Source organism: Carlito syrichta, unplaced genomic scaffold, assembly GCF_000164805.1.
Source record: "Carlito syrichta isolate Samal-C Ts95f unplaced genomic scaffold, Tarsius_syrichta-2.0.1 Scaffold288311, whole genome shotgun sequence".
Classification (NCBI taxonomy): Eukaryota; Metazoa; Chordata; class Mammalia; order Primates; family Tarsiidae; genus Carlito; species Carlito syrichta.
Window position 1 is genome coordinate 52,768 of NW_007232407.1, and position 17,691 is coordinate 70,458.

Below are 17,691 nucleotides of genomic sequence, written 5' to 3' on the forward strand. Positions count from 1 at the left end.
GGATTCCATTCTGAATACCACATTGTTCTGGGCATCGTGGCTCATGCCTCTAATCCTAGCACTTTGGGAGGCCGAGGTAAGAAGATTGCTTGAGCCCAGGTGTTCGAGAGCCTGGGCAACATAGGAAGACTTGTCTCTACAAAATTTTAAAATTAGCTGGGTGTGGTGGTCCCAATTACTTCAGAGGCTGAGGTGGAAGAATTGCCTGAGCCCAGGAGGTCGAGGCTGATATGTGTCTTTGTGACAGTTTCTTTGACTGTCCCTGTTTTTTATAAGCTTTGTGATTTTTTAAGTGCTGGTTAGATATTTTGTAGAATGGCCTTCATTTGGGTGCATCTGCAGTGGCACAATCATGGCTCACTGCAGTCTCCAACTCCTGGACTCAGGCAATCCTCCTGCATCAGCCTCTCAGGTAGCTGAGACTACAGGTGTGTGCCACCACGGCCAGCTACTTTTTTTATTTTTTTGTGGAGACGAGGTCTAGCTAAGTTGTTCAGATTGGTCTTAAACCCCTGGGCTCAAACAGTTCTCTCGTCTCTGCCTCCCAAAGTGCTGGGATTACAGGCATGAGCCACTGCACCTGGTGTGTGTGTGTGTGTGTGTGTGTGTGTGTGTGAGAGAGAGAGAGAGAGAGAGAGAGAGAGAGAGAGAGATTAGGCTGTGGTTATGGGTTTTGGGGAAATTAGACAATGCACAGGGGTAAAATGGTCTTATCACATAAAATCAGAATGTGCCTAATATCAACATGATAAACTTATCACTGGTGATGTTTACTGTGATTGTGTGGTTAAGATAGTGCTTGCCCTTTTTCTCTCCACTGTAAAGTTACTGGTTTCCCTTTTTCATTCAGGGGAGAGTGTATTTGCTATCAAATCAGACTGAATAGAGACAGGGAAATTTCCTTGTAATCTTATTCTGTGACTTAAGATTTATGTCTTTCAGACCAGTCTGGTTAAATAAAAAGAAAAACAGATTTATGTCTTATTTACACTTGAATTGTGATGAAGCTTTTAGAATCTCAGACTTTATATTGAGGGTCTATTATTAGCTTCCTTGCTTTGGGTGGACCTTAGGCTTTATCTCCTGTCCTCCTCAACCTGAATTAAGCTCAAGGTTTCCAGGGCTCTGTAGAAATCCGCAAGGCTAAAGTTGACTTTAGTGTCCTGCTTACCTCTTATGCTTCCTTACTTGTTGGATTATTTTAAGATGTTTTCTTGGCCAGGCATGGTGGCTCAAGCCTGAAATCCCAGCACTTTGGGAGGTCGAGTTGAGAGGATTGCCTAAACTCAGGGACTTGAGACCAGTCTGAGCAACATGACAAGACCTCGTCTCTACAAAAATTAAAAAATTAGGTGGGTGTGGTAGCACACACCTGTTCCAGCTACTTGGAAGGCTGAGGCAGAGGGATCGCCTGAGCCCAGCAGGTCGAGGCTGCGGTGGCTGTGAGCATGCCACTTGCACTCGAGGCTGCGGTGGCTGTGAGCATGCCACTTGCACTCGAGCTTGGGCAACAGAGTGAGACTCTGACTCAAAAAAAAACTCTACAGTAAATCAGAAAATTGTCTGGACATGGAGGCGTGTACCTGTAATTCCGGCTACTTGGAAGGCTGAGGCGGAAGGTTCACCTGAGCCCAGCAGACTGAGGCTGCGGAGCCCGTGAGCATGCCACTGCACTCCAACCTGGGCGACAGAGTGAGACTCCGACTCAACAAAAAAAAAAAAAGTTTTCTTTTACTGTTGTTGTTTGCCAGTTTGTTGTTAGTTATTTCTGGTTCTTTCCAGATTGGTTTTCAATATATTTTGAAATGTTAAAACTTAGGTTGGGTTTTAGTAGCACCTTTGGGCTATTTAAAAAAAAAATTGGGGTTGGGGATAATATGCATGCTAGTATAGAAAGTATAATGCTTGTAGTCACTCTCCCAGCTCCCCTCACCCTCCACCCCCAGCTCTTTCAAGTTTCCTTCAGTTAAGCATACAATCTATTTTCTCTGCTTTGATTGCCCTTTCCTGCTTTGTCCCCTTGGTCAGTATCTATTAATTCAAAACTTTACTCAAATCTTTTCTTCCTTACACTCTCCCCTGTCCCCTTTTCCACTCCACAAACGTATTTCTTCTATGTTGGTGTTATGCAGCTTTAATAATAAAATTCACTACATGGTGCACAAATATAAATGTTTAGATATTGTGGTGGATGTTATTACTGTTGACCATTATTCATTGTTCCTTCCTGCAAGAAGTTTATTCTGTTCTGCCTTCTGACTTGGTCATATGACCTGATAAGACCAATTAAATGTGGGTAGAAATGCCTTAGCTTGTCTGCAATAGATATATAGCATGATTGAGGAATAAACTTCAGTTATTTTAAGATATGGAGAATTGAGAGTAGTTTTTTACCACAGTATGACCTAAGTTCTTCTGTGTTCATTGAAGAGCTCAAGATGAGGCCTATCCCTCATCTTGAAGGAACAAACTATATTCTAGTCATTGATGTTTTTAAAGTCAGGTTAATTTTCCTGGAACATTTTAGATTATTACATATTCTGTAGGAAAGTAATATTATATAGTGCAAGAGTACTGTGGTTTGGAGTCACATACATCCAATTTAAATCTCTTCATTGCTTAGCTGAACATGGAGAACAAACATCTTTGATGAGCTTCATATTCCATCATTTTAAATATGAGATACCTTGTAAAGTTGTTGAGGATATAACTTATATAAAGTAGCCAGCACTATAAACATTCAGAGAATATTCTTTCTCTTTTTGTTTCTTCTTCATTGACTGTTGAATCAAGTCTTTAAAACTCCATTCTCCTGCTTTCATTAGCTAATTAATTTAGTTAGTCAATTGGTATTTATTGAACTCCTATTATATGTCAGGAATTGTAGGCACTGGGCACTGAGAAGTAGTGAACACAGCCTGGTTACAGTCCAGTGGCCAATAATTCTCCTTTCCTATCTCTGGCTATTAAAATCATATTAATACTTCAAGATTCCTCCCTACCATCAACACATCCTTGAAATTTTTTTCTAAATTTCTTCCCATATGAGAAAAGGTGGGGGGTAATCCAGAAATGATTTCTCTCTTGATTTTTCAAAGCATATTAATGGTATTCATTTGTATCTCATAATGTATGTTGTATTCTATCAGGTTCTGTTGTATTTGTGCACATCATGTACATATTCAAGTTCCTTTGCTAGATTTGAAGTTCTATGAGTATTGGAGCTTCATCTCATTTATCTTTGTATCTCTCATAAATTAGTAAATGAAATTATAGAAGTAATGAATAGGTCAGGCATGGTGACTCAGGCCTGTAGTGCCAGTGTTTTGAGAGGTTGAGGCAGGAAAATTGCTTGAGGCTAGGAGTTCCAAACCAGCCTCTACATAAACATTTCTAGTGAGCTATGACTGTGCCACTGCACTCCAACCAAGGTGACAGAGTGAGACCCTGTCTCTTAAAAAAAAAAAAAAAAGTAATGAACAATATCACTCCTTTGAAGGCATTTTAGGAAATTTGTGGAGGCATTTTTGGTTGTTACAATGATTTGAGGGCAATAGTGGAATTAGTGAGAAGAGGCTGAGAACGGGACACTTCTTTCAATGTTCAGAATAGTTCCTCAAAAAATAAACAGTTGTTGCTATGTGTGGTGGTGCATGCCTGTAGTCCCTACTACTCAGGAAGCTATAAAGTGGGAGAACCACTTGAGCTCAGGAGTTTGAGGCTGCAGTAAGCTATGATCCCACCACTATACTCCAGCCTAGGCAACATAGCAAAACCCTATTGATAGACAGACAGATAGATGTCTTAGGTCCCACATAGTTTTCCAGTATTCTACCAGATGTTTAATGTAAGTGAAAAATTTATTCACAGTTTTCTGAAATTAGAGCCAACATCTGTTTTTATATGTAAACTTGGTGTTTTTAATAACATTTTAATAAATACTGAACTTTCTGGAATGTTTTTATCACCTATATGAATCAAGGAAATAGTGTACTTTGTTTAGAACTTTATCGTCTTGCTCAACATTTCAGGAAATCATGTCGCCAAAGGCAATACCATTCATGGTATTTGAGTCACCAGTAACATAACTCCTAATAGCATTAACATGATAAACTGATCACTGGCGATGTTTACTGTGATTTTGTGGTTAAGATAGTGCTTTCCCTTTTTCTCTCCACTGTAAAGCTGCTGGTTTCTCCTTTTCATTCAGGGGGAGAGTGAAGTTCTTTTTATAATAGTACTTACTATATGCAAGCAGATACTGTTCTAAGAACTTCACTCAAATACCATGAATTAGTAGCTGTTTTAAATCATTCTTTAAGTGTAGTCATCTAAGTCATTGTCTTCTTGTGTCACACCCAGGTATTTACCTGTAGAAGTATATGTTACTTCTTTTTAAAATTTAAATGACATTCCTTTAATTTCTCCTATATGTGACATTTGGAGCATTATGTTAATGCTTTAAAATTGTGTATATGGATATATTACATTATCCTCATCTGTCAGTTTTATTTCAGGATTTAAAAGAGGGCATTCCAAAATATTAATTATAAAGAATGACATTGTGTTGTGGTATAGGTCCACTGGTTTATGACTTTTAGAGTCTGGCAAATGTATAGTTTACTTTTAAAATATGTGTTTCATCTTTATTGAACATTAAACCATTCTCTTCAGGGAAAATGTGTATTGCAAATAGTCTGACAATTTGCATAAGTAAGTTAGATGAAAGCACCAAAATTTTGCTACACACCAGAAAAAAGGATCATATGTGAACTTTAGTCAGTTTATAGAGACACAAATTATATTTTTTTAAAGTCTCTACTAAAACACCATAGACTTTGTTGATGACTGAGAATCTCCATTTTTTTCTTTATGGTAGTATATCCAGAACTTTAATGTCTTCTGTTGTTTCATGTGGATGATAGGAGATACTCTCCATCTAGTTTCAGTGATTTTAGTTTATAGTATTTAAATCAGTTCTCTAGCGTCAGCAATGAATTGTTTTTGTTTAGATATTCTAAGTATAGTTTTCATTGCTGAATGTATGACAAGATATATTTTAGAAACTGAAGTACAGAGCCAGATGGCTTTATTCTGGTATGATATGTGTTGATTCATCATGCCTTGTTTTCAGTAGCAATAGGATTATGTTGTACCTTACTATTGCCTTTTTTAGACTATTTTATAGACAGAACTAGAAATTCTAGTTATGTAAACTGTTTGAGCACAGGCTGGAAAGTAGGTCATTGTGATGGGAGTACACTAAACTGCCCACTGGTTGCTATAGCAATGACCTACTTTAAGAAACTATTTCTGTTGATTCATGTTGAAATCATCTTTTGGAAATGGTATAAGGAAGCCTACTGTATGTAATTTTTTTAATAATAGCAATAGGTAGTAATCTCTGGAGGAAAAAAAAGTCCCTAAAATGTTTAAAGTGAAGAAATATATTTTCACCTACCTCTTCAATTTATTTTAAAGTGGTACATTCAGTATTGTAATTAAATAACATGAGAACTGTGTTTCTCGATGTAGGCAGTACAATTATGTAAAGGGAGATAGTGAGTTTTACTACCATTTGGCCTATTTAAAAAGCAATCTGTTGCTTGTAATTAATAGCATCATTAATTGAGCCTTCAAATTGGTATAGTTTAAGAAAATAGTATGTCAGATTGGAGAAGGTCTGAACATATGTTCTTGTTAAAATTATACTCTGTGTATTTTCTGTGGAATAAATCATATTATTTCATTTCTTAGGCACATGCATTTGTAATATATGAAGGTTGAAATTTATGTGTTCTCTGAATACTCTGAATTAGAACTCTGACAGATCAAACTCTCTTCTCAGTTGAGGATAAAGGATGAAGCATTAGATTTTGTATAGCTTATAAGTTACATTGTTTAGCACTAAAAAGAAATTTCATCTATCAATTAGTTGAAACTTTGAACCTGGACTATTTGGAGGTATTATCAAGGAATAATTATAAGCTTAGTTATTAGTTGATTCAGCATCTTAATTGCACTGTACCTTGTTTTACATTTATTTCTATTCACATTGGCCTTGTCACTGGGAAAGGTTTTCTTCAAACCTTAGTTCAAAGTCACATTCAGCTGAAGCTATGAGTTCAGAGTGATTCAGTCTATAGGTGTAGGCATCCAACTAATTCATTGTTTTCTGTTGTGATGCCTACATATAGAAATACATGGGTTATTTTTTCAGAAATAGGAATTATTCTCAAGGGAAAATAATAACTTCTGTTTAATGAATATCTACCGAGTTTGAGGGACTCTACCAGGTGATGTTATGCTACTTCTAATCCTTTCAACAGTTATACAAGACTATTCTACTACATTATTTTATCCTATTTTAAATCTTTTCAGCAAATTATACAGGGCATGTGATGAGAATTGTTTGCCAAATATAGAAGCCAAAACCACAGGCTTAGTTAGGAATCAGACACAGATATTTAATTTGAAATCCATCAGGAGGAGGTTTTATATAATATGATATAAAAACTGAAAATTTTCAAAAAGAGGAAAAAACTGAAGTTTTCTCTAGGATGAGGTACATTATTTCCTTTGACAGTTCAGAGGTTGGAGAAATTACTTTTAACTGGAAGCCTTAGGGTTAAAGGGATATGAATATGAACTTGAAGAGATGGGAATTGGGAAAGGTATTACAGGAAAACATGGGCCAAATTCCAGGAGACTGGATGTGTGGGAGAAAAGTAGTTTGGTTTGGTGAAAGAAAAAAAGAAAAGGGAAGTGGGATAGGAAATGAACCTGGAACCCTAGGCTTGTGGCCAAGCAAAATTAATTTGTTCTTTGTTATATAGGGAATGAGTCTTTGATGACCTTTATACAGGAAAGTGTGTCCCATAAAGATTTGGTATTGTATATATAATGAATTAGACTGGAGAGAGACTCTTGGTAGGAAGTTCTGTTTTGAGGCATTGCAGTAAGTAATACAAGCAAGAAAGAATAAGAACTAGAATTATTGTAGCAAGATTAGAAGTGGGTGGAAATGAGGGGACAAGAAAGTAATAGGTAACATTTATATAATAGTACTTACTATGTGCAAGCAGATACTGTTCTAAGCACTTCACATGTATCATTTAATTCTCACAAACAGTGCTGTAAATGTGTCCTATTACTATTCCAGTTTTACACATGAAAAAATAAAATAGAACCTTTCAAGATCAATTGAAGGACAGTAAGCAATTTGTTGCTGGACTGGCTTAATTATAGGACCTCCATGCAATAGAATAGTATGAAACTGAAAATTGGTGCTGTGGAAATATGTTTATTGCTTTGAAAAGATGTTCACCATGAATTAAACCAGGTTTACAGTAGATATGGTTTGTCTTATTTTGTGTTTTGCTTTGAAGGAATGTTTACTAATTATATATTTTAAACATTTTTATGAAGTTAAGAAAAAAGCATGTTTCTGTCTTCCCAAACTCCTCCTCCCCAAGGATCAATATTACTAATAGCTTGGTTAGCATTTTTCTAGTTGTTTTCTTATGCACATGAAGCATAAGTAGATACATGCGGTGTACATTTCATTTAATCAAAATAATATAGGTGTATGGTTTTAAAGCAACAGTGTAAAAAAATCTTATGATAAAGATCAGCAACACAGAGTGTGTTCTACTCCATCCTTCTATATTCCTTTTCTTCACAGATATTTTCTACTTAAAATGTTTGATTAAAAATACCTATATTATTTTGTAAATTGTCTCTATTTTTCTAATCTTATTGAACCTCTTCAATTTTTATGTGAAATGAGAGATGTAAATTATGACATCTCTGGAAGAAAAACATCAGAGTATGGAAGAAAAATACTACCAATAACATCTATGAAAGTAAAACACTGTATTTAAATACAGTTTCTGTTCCTTTGTTTCATAAAGTGCCAAAATGAAATTCTTAGGTTGTAAAACCTTTCCAATTATAATATATTACTTCAGTCCATATCATTTGCATATTTGTTTGTTTCATAGAAAGTTAATTGAAAGCATTAAGAAATTTCAACCTTTCCTATTTGCTATGGTTCATGCCTGTAATCCCAGCACTTTGGGAGGTTGAGGCAGGAAGATTGCTTGAGCTCACAAGTTCAAGACCAGCCCGGGCAGCATAGTAAGACCTTGTCTCTACAAAAAAATAAAAAATTAGCTGGGTATGGTGGCATGCACCTGTGGTCCCAGCTACTTTAGAGACTGAGGAGGGAGAATTACTTTAGCCTAGGAGTCTGAGGCTGAAGCGAGCCGTAATTGTGCTGACAAACACACACAAAGCTTATTCAGACTTTTAACAAGAAAGGAACTCCAGACTTAATTATTCATCTTATGAATTAATCGTGTCCTTTTAGTTTTTTTCTCTTCCCATCTTACTATCATTGACCTCTTATACCACATAGAATCATTTCCACCAAATAAGGTGAATATAGAGAACTCTTGCTCCTTACTACCAACTCTAATAGAGAAGATGCTGAAACTGATGGTATAACAGAAGTTAGGGGATTGTTTTTGCCTTGGGCTATCTCTCCAGGACATTTTAGTTTTGTACTAGTTTCAATTTAAGAAAATTTTAAATTGCTAGTTCATTCAGCTTTTTAATTTTTGATGTCTAAAAATTCATTGATCTTTGTTCTGTCTAAAACTTCTTGCCAAACAAATACATAAAATTAGATGCTTCCCAATAAATGTGTATCACTTGACATAATAAATTATTTATAGTTGTGGATAATTTTGTGACACTTAGATGCTTTTGTGTCACTAAGCATCTAACAGCAGCAGTCTTCTCCCCTGAAGTATTCACACATTAGTAGTGGTCAGGGAGGTGGGCATCAGGTATTAGGGAGGTGACTCCAAACCAAGACAGAAAGGGGATGTAATGAAATATAAACGTAAGGAGATGCAGGTTTGCTTCCTATTCGTTTGAGGACACCTGTGAGACTTCCTAAGGTGAAATGGTGGGATGTCTTTAGCTTCCTTATAAATATAGTACTGTGACTGTCCAGGGGGAAGAAGTATCAGACATCACTAGTATACTTAATGTCACTAATAACTACAGCTGTCAAAAATCAACAGGACATTTTTGGTGAAATGATGGGATCAGAGTGGGCAAAGGGAACAAAATGATCTAGTTCAAGCAATCTTCTAGAACAGTCCTATCTAGTAGAACTTTCTGCAATAATGGAATTGTTCTGCATCTATACTGTCCAGTACGGTGGCCACTAACCACACTGTGACTGTTGAGACTTGAAATTTGGCAAGTGTGACTTGAGGAACTGAATTTTAAATTTTAATTAATTTAAATTTGAATGTCTGCAGGTGGCTTTTGGTTACCACATTGGATAGTGCAGTTCTGGAATATTACCTTTTCCTGTCTCCTACCCACTCTTCCTCACAAGTAAGACATAATCACCATTCTCAGAGAGCACATGGCCTGGGTAAAAGGCAGCCAGATATTTAATCTTAAGATCAAGAATGTAAAAGAAAAAACTAGAGAAGAAGTAAGATATATGTACAACTGAGAGGAACAGAATCTCAATGAAAATTATTAACATGAGGGAAACGATGATGTTGGATACTCCAGGAGTGGCATCTCTTGAGTTTGCTCTTGGGGAATGCTCTATTTTGTTACAATAGAAGATGTACAAGAAGCATTCTGGTGGTGCCCTAGAATTTTCCTAGGTGTTTGTCATGTGTAAGCCTTGTTACTACTTATTTCATTGAAAATGTCTGTAGCATCCCCTGCTCCATGAAACTTTTTATTTTCTTTTGAGATATTAGTATCATATAATTCAACATCTATTTTTTTAGATTATTTTTCTTTAATTAGATTGGAGAAAATGGGTGTTATGCTTTTGTTCTCTTAGATGATTACAATATCACCTAGTACTTATATTCTTATTCACTCACTCTGAGTCATTAAATAGAATGTTTCTATTTTTTCCTCTAGTAGATGATGTTCTGGATTTTTCAAGGTATCCTCTCTGTGTGAAAAGCTATTTTCATAAAGAAAATGTTTTATTTCATCAAATTTAAACAATGAAGGAAATTTATGTAATTGTTCTTATGTTTCTTTACATAATTTTTATGTTCCCTAAATAAACTTTTGATAAGTCCCTTATACTTAATGAGAACTAGTGGTTTTATTCAGAACTTCATTCAAATTCTGGGAAACTTGTGCTATAGTTTTTAAAAATTATTAGCTTGGTTTCTAGAAATAGCAATTTATTTATCAGTAAGAGGCAAAACGATGAGGGGTTGGCATTTCAACTTTTAGAATAGCATAGTTTTTGTAATACTTTATATCTTCTAAATATATATTTTTAAAGAATTTTAATAATATTTTATTCTCTCTAGATTTTTGCTTCAGTGTCTTGAGGATCTTGATGCCAATCTACGAAAATTAAACTCTCGTCTGTTCGTAATTCGTGGACAACCAGCAGATGTGTTTCCCAGGCTTTTCAAGGTAATTTGAAAAATATTTGTATAAAATAATAATTTTTTTGTCAGAGAAGATAACTTATTTAGTAAATAGGCTCTTTGGCTAATTTAAAGTGTGGGGAATAGAAATATTTTTAAATAAAAGTTTTGTGTTTTTTTTCTTTATTTGGTTAAAAAGTTATACACGATAAAATCAGACAGTGGAAAAGTAGTTTGAGATGAAAGTTTAAATCTTTCTTCCACCTTAAACTGCTAGTTTTCCTCGTAGCAACAACTGTTACCAGTTTCTTGTATATTCAATTAGAAATATTCTTTGCATAAACAAAAATTTATATGTGTGTTTATACATATACATATCTGTGTGTTTGTCTATGTTACTGTTCCTTTTTAAAACACTGGGATGAGAACACACTATATACACCATTCTGTGCCATGCTTCATTCACATAACCATGTATTTTGAAGATTGTTCCATATTATTTCCTCATTCTTTTAAATGGCTCCATAGTATTCCATTGTGTGGATATTTACAGTTTCTTTAAAGAGCTTTCTACTGAACATTTGGTTATTTTTGTTACAGACCTTTTGCTACTACAAATCATGCCAGTGAACATCCTTGACCACATATATATCCCTCACATATGCCAGTATATTTATGGGATAATTCTTAGACATGGACTTTCTGGTCAAAGGGTTGTAACAATTGGCATTTTACCAATAATACAAAACTGTAGTTTTTTTGGTTTTTCTTTTTAACTTGTTAAAACCTCAAAAATCTTCCAAGATTTTCAAGATACCAGGACTTATCCCTCCCTTTTTTTCTAAATGAAAAAATTAGACCTAAAGAGATTAAATGAGTTGTCCAGAACACACAGCTAGCTCATGGAAGTGCTCAACCCAGAAGCTGAGTTTCCTGGCTGTCCTTTTATATCCATTCCTTTGAAGCTGTTTACTACTATTAGACTTTCTAAATGTGTATCTGCTTTTTCTTGAAGCTGTTTGATTCATCAAACCTTTATAATAGCAGTGTTTGTATTTCTTAGTGCAGAAGAGAAACAATTCCTTTTCTTGAATGAGAAGGTTCCCAATACTGGGAATCAAATCAACATTACTTAGCCTTTTTTTTTCCTGATATGAAAGAAATATTAAATGTTAGTGAAAATTTATGTCAGGTTAGATTTACTGTAGGTATATGAAGGAGTTCTGACAAGAAAGCCTATCAGAAACAATGGTAATAGTTCAGCAGCAGCTCATTAATATAAAAGTATGTATGGATAATTGTTTCAGTCCTATCTCTAAATCCATTTGGTATAAGTAAAATAAATCTTGAGGAGATTTTGGTTGCTTTAAAATAACAAAATTTGTGCTTTGGGAGGCCAAAGTGGGAGGATCATTTGGGGCTAAGAGTTTGAGGCCAGTCTGTACAAAATGCAAGACACTGCCTCTACAAAAAAATGGGTTTTTTAACTACCTAGGTGTGGTGTGCACCGGTAGTTCTAGCTTCTAGGGAGGCAGAGATGGGAGGCTCACTTGAGCCCAAGAATTTGAGACTGCAGCAAGCTATAATTGTGCCACTGCATGCCAGCATGAGTGACAGAGCAAGACCTTGTCTTTATTTTTTTTAATTATTTATTTGTTTTTGAACCATCTTTTTTTCAAACCAGTAAGTGTTCTGTGCTCTTTATTTTGAGATTACCTTCTGCCTAAAATAGCATATTATTGGGCCAAACTATCTTCATTGAAATGATGTCCTATCTTATTAATTTGGGAGGGGCATGGGTTTCCACATAGGCCAGAAAATATAGATACTTGAACACACACATAGAATGCTTATTAATTTATTCTGATTTTTTTTCTCAGCTACATACAGTAGTCTATATAAAATGTCATTTATGAAAATATTTTTTAGATTTATTTACTATGTCTAGAACCATAGAGAAAATTAATTCCTTTTGTATTGAATTAATGTTTTGATTTTTACTTTTTTCTAGAGGTACTACATGCGTGTGTTTAAAAAAAGTCTAATAGATATACAATTAAAAGCAGAACTCCCCACTCCCACCACTAACCCTCATACCCATAGTTTCTCTGAGGAAGAAGATTCTTTTGTCATTAACTACTCACTTAAATTAGTGTCTTTGGTTTTATTATTCTAATATAGCAAACAGTGAGGATTTTTAATAGGTAATTAATCATATTTCCACATTGGAGGCAAACTGATTTTAGACCTGATAACAGTGCCTTTAGTTAATTGGAATGGTTGTAACAGTGACTCCAGTACCACCATCTCTTCTAGTAGGCATCTTCTCTCTATAGCACTCACTCAATTTATTTTGTTTATATTGAGTAGATTTAAAAGTGGGTCAGAGCATTTTTACACACATATATGTACTTACTTATATATCTAATAAACTATCGTCATTTTTTTCTTGTGGGTTTTCTACTTAGATTTTTTTCTCTAACTTTAACTCTGACTTAATAGAATCTGACAAGATGACTTCTTCTTTTAACCTCTTCTTCTTTTCATGCCTTACTGAAGAAGTGATAAACATAGGACATACTGGCGTAGGCAAAACTTGGATGACACTATACTCACAGGTATATTACATAAATTATTATTATATAGCTAAATCCTGCATCTTTTCCATTTGGTGCCACATTGGCAAACTACCAAGACCATGTACATTCTAGGCCCTGCAGAAACTTTTAATAAAGAATTTAAAGTACTGGTTTTAGAGAATAGGGAAATAATATATATCTAAATTTTTAAAAAATTCTCATTATATCCAAGAAACAGAAACACATGGCTAAAGTCTTTATAGATTGGCACACTGAAGCATAATAAAATGTTTTGTTCAAAAATCACAAAATAAGTAAAAACTTATAAAGCCTCTGACATTTCAACAGTAATATTTATATTATGCTCTTTTGAATTACTTTGGATCTTGCGTTATTAATTCATAACATATACTCGATAGAATTTATTCACCAGATATTGTTTGAGTGCTTACTAATACAAGGTGCTGAAGATATAGTAATGAAACAAACAAAAAAAGTTCCTACCTCATGGAACATACACTGTGTGAAAGATGACATAATAAGCAATAAGTAAATATGCAATGTCCAGTGGTGATAGGTGCTATAGAGAAGTATAGCATGGGATAGTAAGTGCCAAGGTGAGAAAAGGGTAGTTTACTTTATTTTTTATTTTATTTTATTTTATTTATTTATTTATTTTTGAGTTAGAGTCTCACTCAGTCGCCCAGACTGGAGTGCAGTGGCCACTCCCGGCCACCGCAGCCTCAGCCTTCCAAGTAGCTGGAACTACAGGCACGCACTACCACACCCCATTAATTTTTTGAATTATCATAGATATGACGTCTCGCCAAGTTGCCCAGGCGGGTCTCGAATCCTCAGGCTCAGGCCATCCACTCACCTCAGCCTCCCAAGGTGCGGGACTACAGGCTGAGCCACCGAGCCCGGCTTGGATAGTTTACTTTAAAATGGAATCGTGGAAGGCCTCACTGATACGGTGACGTATGAGCAAACATATGAAGGGAGTGAGCCATGTAGATATCTGGGGTGTGTTATATGAAATCTGCAATATTTTGCAGCTCTTTTCATCAAAAGGTAGTTTGTTTCCCCACCCCATTTAATCTGGGTTGGCCTTATAACTTGTTTTGACCAAATGTAAAAAAGACATTGTGTGACTTCCAAATCCTAGACTTCAAAGACCTTTCATCTTCTACCTTTCCCCTCTTGGAATGCTCTTTCCGCCATGTTACAGAAGCCTGGAGTAGAGTATCGAATTATAGGAGAGACCATATAAAGATAGTGAGCCTACCAGCAGCCAGCACCAAGCTTTGAGATGTGTGAGTGAGACCATTTTAGGCCTTTTAGCCTCTGTCAAACTGCTGGCAGATTGCAGCCTCGTAAATAAGCCCAGGTGAAATCAATAAAATAACCATCTAGTTAATTGATAGAATTTTAAGAATTACTAAATTAGTCCAGGCATGGTGGCTCACACCTATAATCCCAGCACTTTGGGAGGCTGAGGCAGGAGAATTGCTTCAGCCTGGGACTTCGAGACCTGCCTGGGCAACATAGTGTGACCTTGTCTCTACAAAAAGTTTAAACCAGTCATGGTAACGAATGCCTGTAGTACCAGCTACTGGGGAGACTGAGGTAGGAGGATTGCTTGAGAGGTCAAGGCTGCAGTGAGCCGGAATGGCACCACAGTAATCCAGCCTGGATGACGAGGCGCTGTCTCAAAAGGAAAAAAAAGAAATCAGAATTACTAAATTGTTGTTTTAAGTCACTAAGATAACTGAAACATGGGGAAGGAGCATTGCAGGCAGAGGGAACAGCAGTTACAAAGGGCTTGCAATAGAAATGTACATGATTTGGTTAAAAACACCAAGAAGACCAGTGTCTAGAGCACCGTGGGAGAGATCACATCAGAGGGTTGCTGAGAGCTAGATTGTAAGACTTTATAGACTATGTTATGGACTTTGGCTTTTACTCTTACTCTTAGTCAAATAAATGCCTTCATTGGAGAGTTTTGAGTAGAGTGACTTGATTTTACTCATGTTTAAGAGAATCACTCTGGCTGTTTGTGGATAATAGGTGGAGGAATAGAAGTGTTACAAAGTCAGAAGCAGAAACAGAAAGATCAATTAGGTGGCCATGACACTTATTTAGGAATAAGGTAGTGGTGACTAGGACTAGGATAGCAGTAGAGATGTTGGGAAGTGGTAGGACATTGGAGATATATATATTATATTATAAATGTAAAGGGTACAATTGCAGCTTTGTTACATGGTTATATTATGTAACGGTGAAATCTCTGGATGTATTTTTTAATAGAAGCTATAAGTTTTGCTTATATGTGGTATATGAGAATCAAGAATGACTCTCGGTCAATCCCCTTGAGGGGTTTTCCTGCCTTCTGACTCCAACTGAAACATTGTCTCTTGGCTGGGTACAATGATTCATGCCTGTAATCCCAACACTTTGGGAGACGAGGCAGGGGAATTACTTGAAGCCAGGAGTTTGAAACCAGTTTAGACAACATAGCAAGACCCTATCTCTAAAAAAAAAAAAAAAAAAAATTAGCCAAGCGTGGTGATGTGCGCCTGTAGTACCAGCTTCTCAGGAGGCTGAGGTGGGAGGATCACTGGAGCCCAGGGTTTGAAACTTCAGTGAGCTATGATCACATCCATTGAACTCCAGCCTGGGCAATAGAATGGAGTGAGACCCTCATCTCAAGACAAAAAAAAAAAAAGCATGGGGTTTTTAAATTTTGTTTTGTTTTAACCTGTTAGAGAATTGAGGACACAAACAAACCTAAACTAACTCATTTCCAGAGTGGGAAACGTCTTTCATAGGAAAGAAGGGAGACCCGTGATCACATTCCTGGGATACAACAGAAAGAGAAGAGAGCCTGCCATAGCTGTTAGTGAAGAGAAACTAGTCAAATTTTTAACAAGCTACGAATGACCATATATGGACTGACATGACAGATCAGAATTCCGAGGAGCCCAGTCACAGTACAAGTTTATACCCACTCTCCAGTTCTTTCCTGCAGTGCCTTCATGGAGTAAACAGTGTGCCAGAGACTGAGGCAGGGTAGAAAAGCCGAGAGAGATCCCCCTTTGAAGTGCACTGACATTCACTCAGTGCAAAGTAGCAGCCCACCAAAGGTGGGGGCAGGGCAACAGGATGGAAAGGTGTCTCTAAAAATGGAGAAAAGTAGGAGATAGTTCTGAAAAACAGAACTCCCCAGCAACTGCAAAGCTTGTAGGTGAACAGCAAAGCCGAGAGGGATGTCTTGCAGTTTGTAAAGCTAGTAGCTTGGCTGTAAAGCAAAGAATTGTAGTCTTGTTAGTGCTCAAATCCCAAACCTTGTTGAAAAAAAATCTGGGTCCTACCCTCAAAATATTTGAAACCAGTGGTGAATGGAATTTAACTAATGTAGCAACAAGACCCAAACCCAGCTCAGCTACAAACTACATTAATTCAAATTCCTATTCTAATAGCCAGGCAGAGCAAAAGACTATGCACTTTTCTAAAGGTATATTATTGATTCCATCTCTAGTCTTTTACACCAATGTCTACCGTACAATAAAAAATTAGGAGACACAGTAAGACGCAGGAAAATGTGGCTCGAAATCAAGATTTTTTTAAGAGCAGTCACTAGAAGTAGACCCACAGTTGATACAAATGTCAGAATTAAAATAAAAGACTTTAAAATAATTATGCTATAGATGTTAAAGGAACTCATCCAAAAGGTGAAAAGCATAGCGAGTAGGTAGTAATGGAAACTAGTGAAAAGAACCCAATGTAAATTCTAGAACTGAAACATGCATTATTAGAAATAAAGAACTTGTTCAGTAGGCTTAACCAGACTGAACATAGCAGATCAAAGAATCAATGAACATGAAGATAATCATTAAAATTCATTCAAACTGAAGCACAAAGAAAAGGAAAACTTAAAAAAAAAAAAGTAACCGAAGTGTCTGAAACTTGTGGCCTAACACATGTATAACTGGAGTCTTAGCAGGGCAAAAAAGGAGAGAGAGATTGGGGTAAAAAATATACATTTGCAGAAATAATGATAGTTAATAAATATTCTAAAATATATCAACCCATCACACCAAGAAGCTCAGCATACCTCAAACAGTGAAATACAAAGAAAATCACTTCTAACTACATCAGACTCAAATAAGTGAAAACAAGATATAGAAAATTTTATAAGAAGCCAGAGGAAAAAAAAGACACATTCAAGTGAACCACAATAAGAATGTTGGCTGGGCAACCCCTTCAGGTCCCCTCCTGCTGTGGGAGCTTTCCCGTCCTCTCATTAAATCCTGCTTTCAAAACAAAGAATGTTGGCTGGTTTCTTATCAGAAATAACAGAATCTGTAATACAATAGAATGACATCTTTAAAGAACTACAAATAACCTTGTTAAACTTAGTCAAAATATTCTCTTTTAAAAAAAGTAAAATAAAAACATTTTTAGACAGATGAAAGTGGAGATAATTCATTTCTAGCAGATCTGTACTACAAGAAATGCTAAAGGAAGTTCTCTTAGAAGAAAGGAATTTACTCTAGATGATACAGATCAGTTATTTAATGCAGTATATCTAAGATATTACATATAACATTACTAATTAGTAAGCTGTTTTACCTTTTTTAAAAAAAATGTATGAAGTCCTGTGTATATTTTTTATT

The 17,691-nt window shown here is 35.8% G+C and overlaps 1 protein-coding gene across 1 annotated transcript in view; it reads left to right on the forward strand.

Moving 5' to 3' along the window:
- The first annotated feature begins 10,367 nt into the window (after positions 1-10,367).
- CRY1 (cryptochrome circadian clock 1) overlaps positions 10,368-17,691 on the forward strand; it is a 30,940-nt gene continuing 23,616 nt past the window's right edge. The window contains exon 1 of the mRNA XM_021710214.1: positions 10,368-10,482. The gene's annotated coding sequence lies outside the window, so the exon portion shown is untranslated. The remainder of the gene's footprint in view (positions 10,483-17,691) is intronic.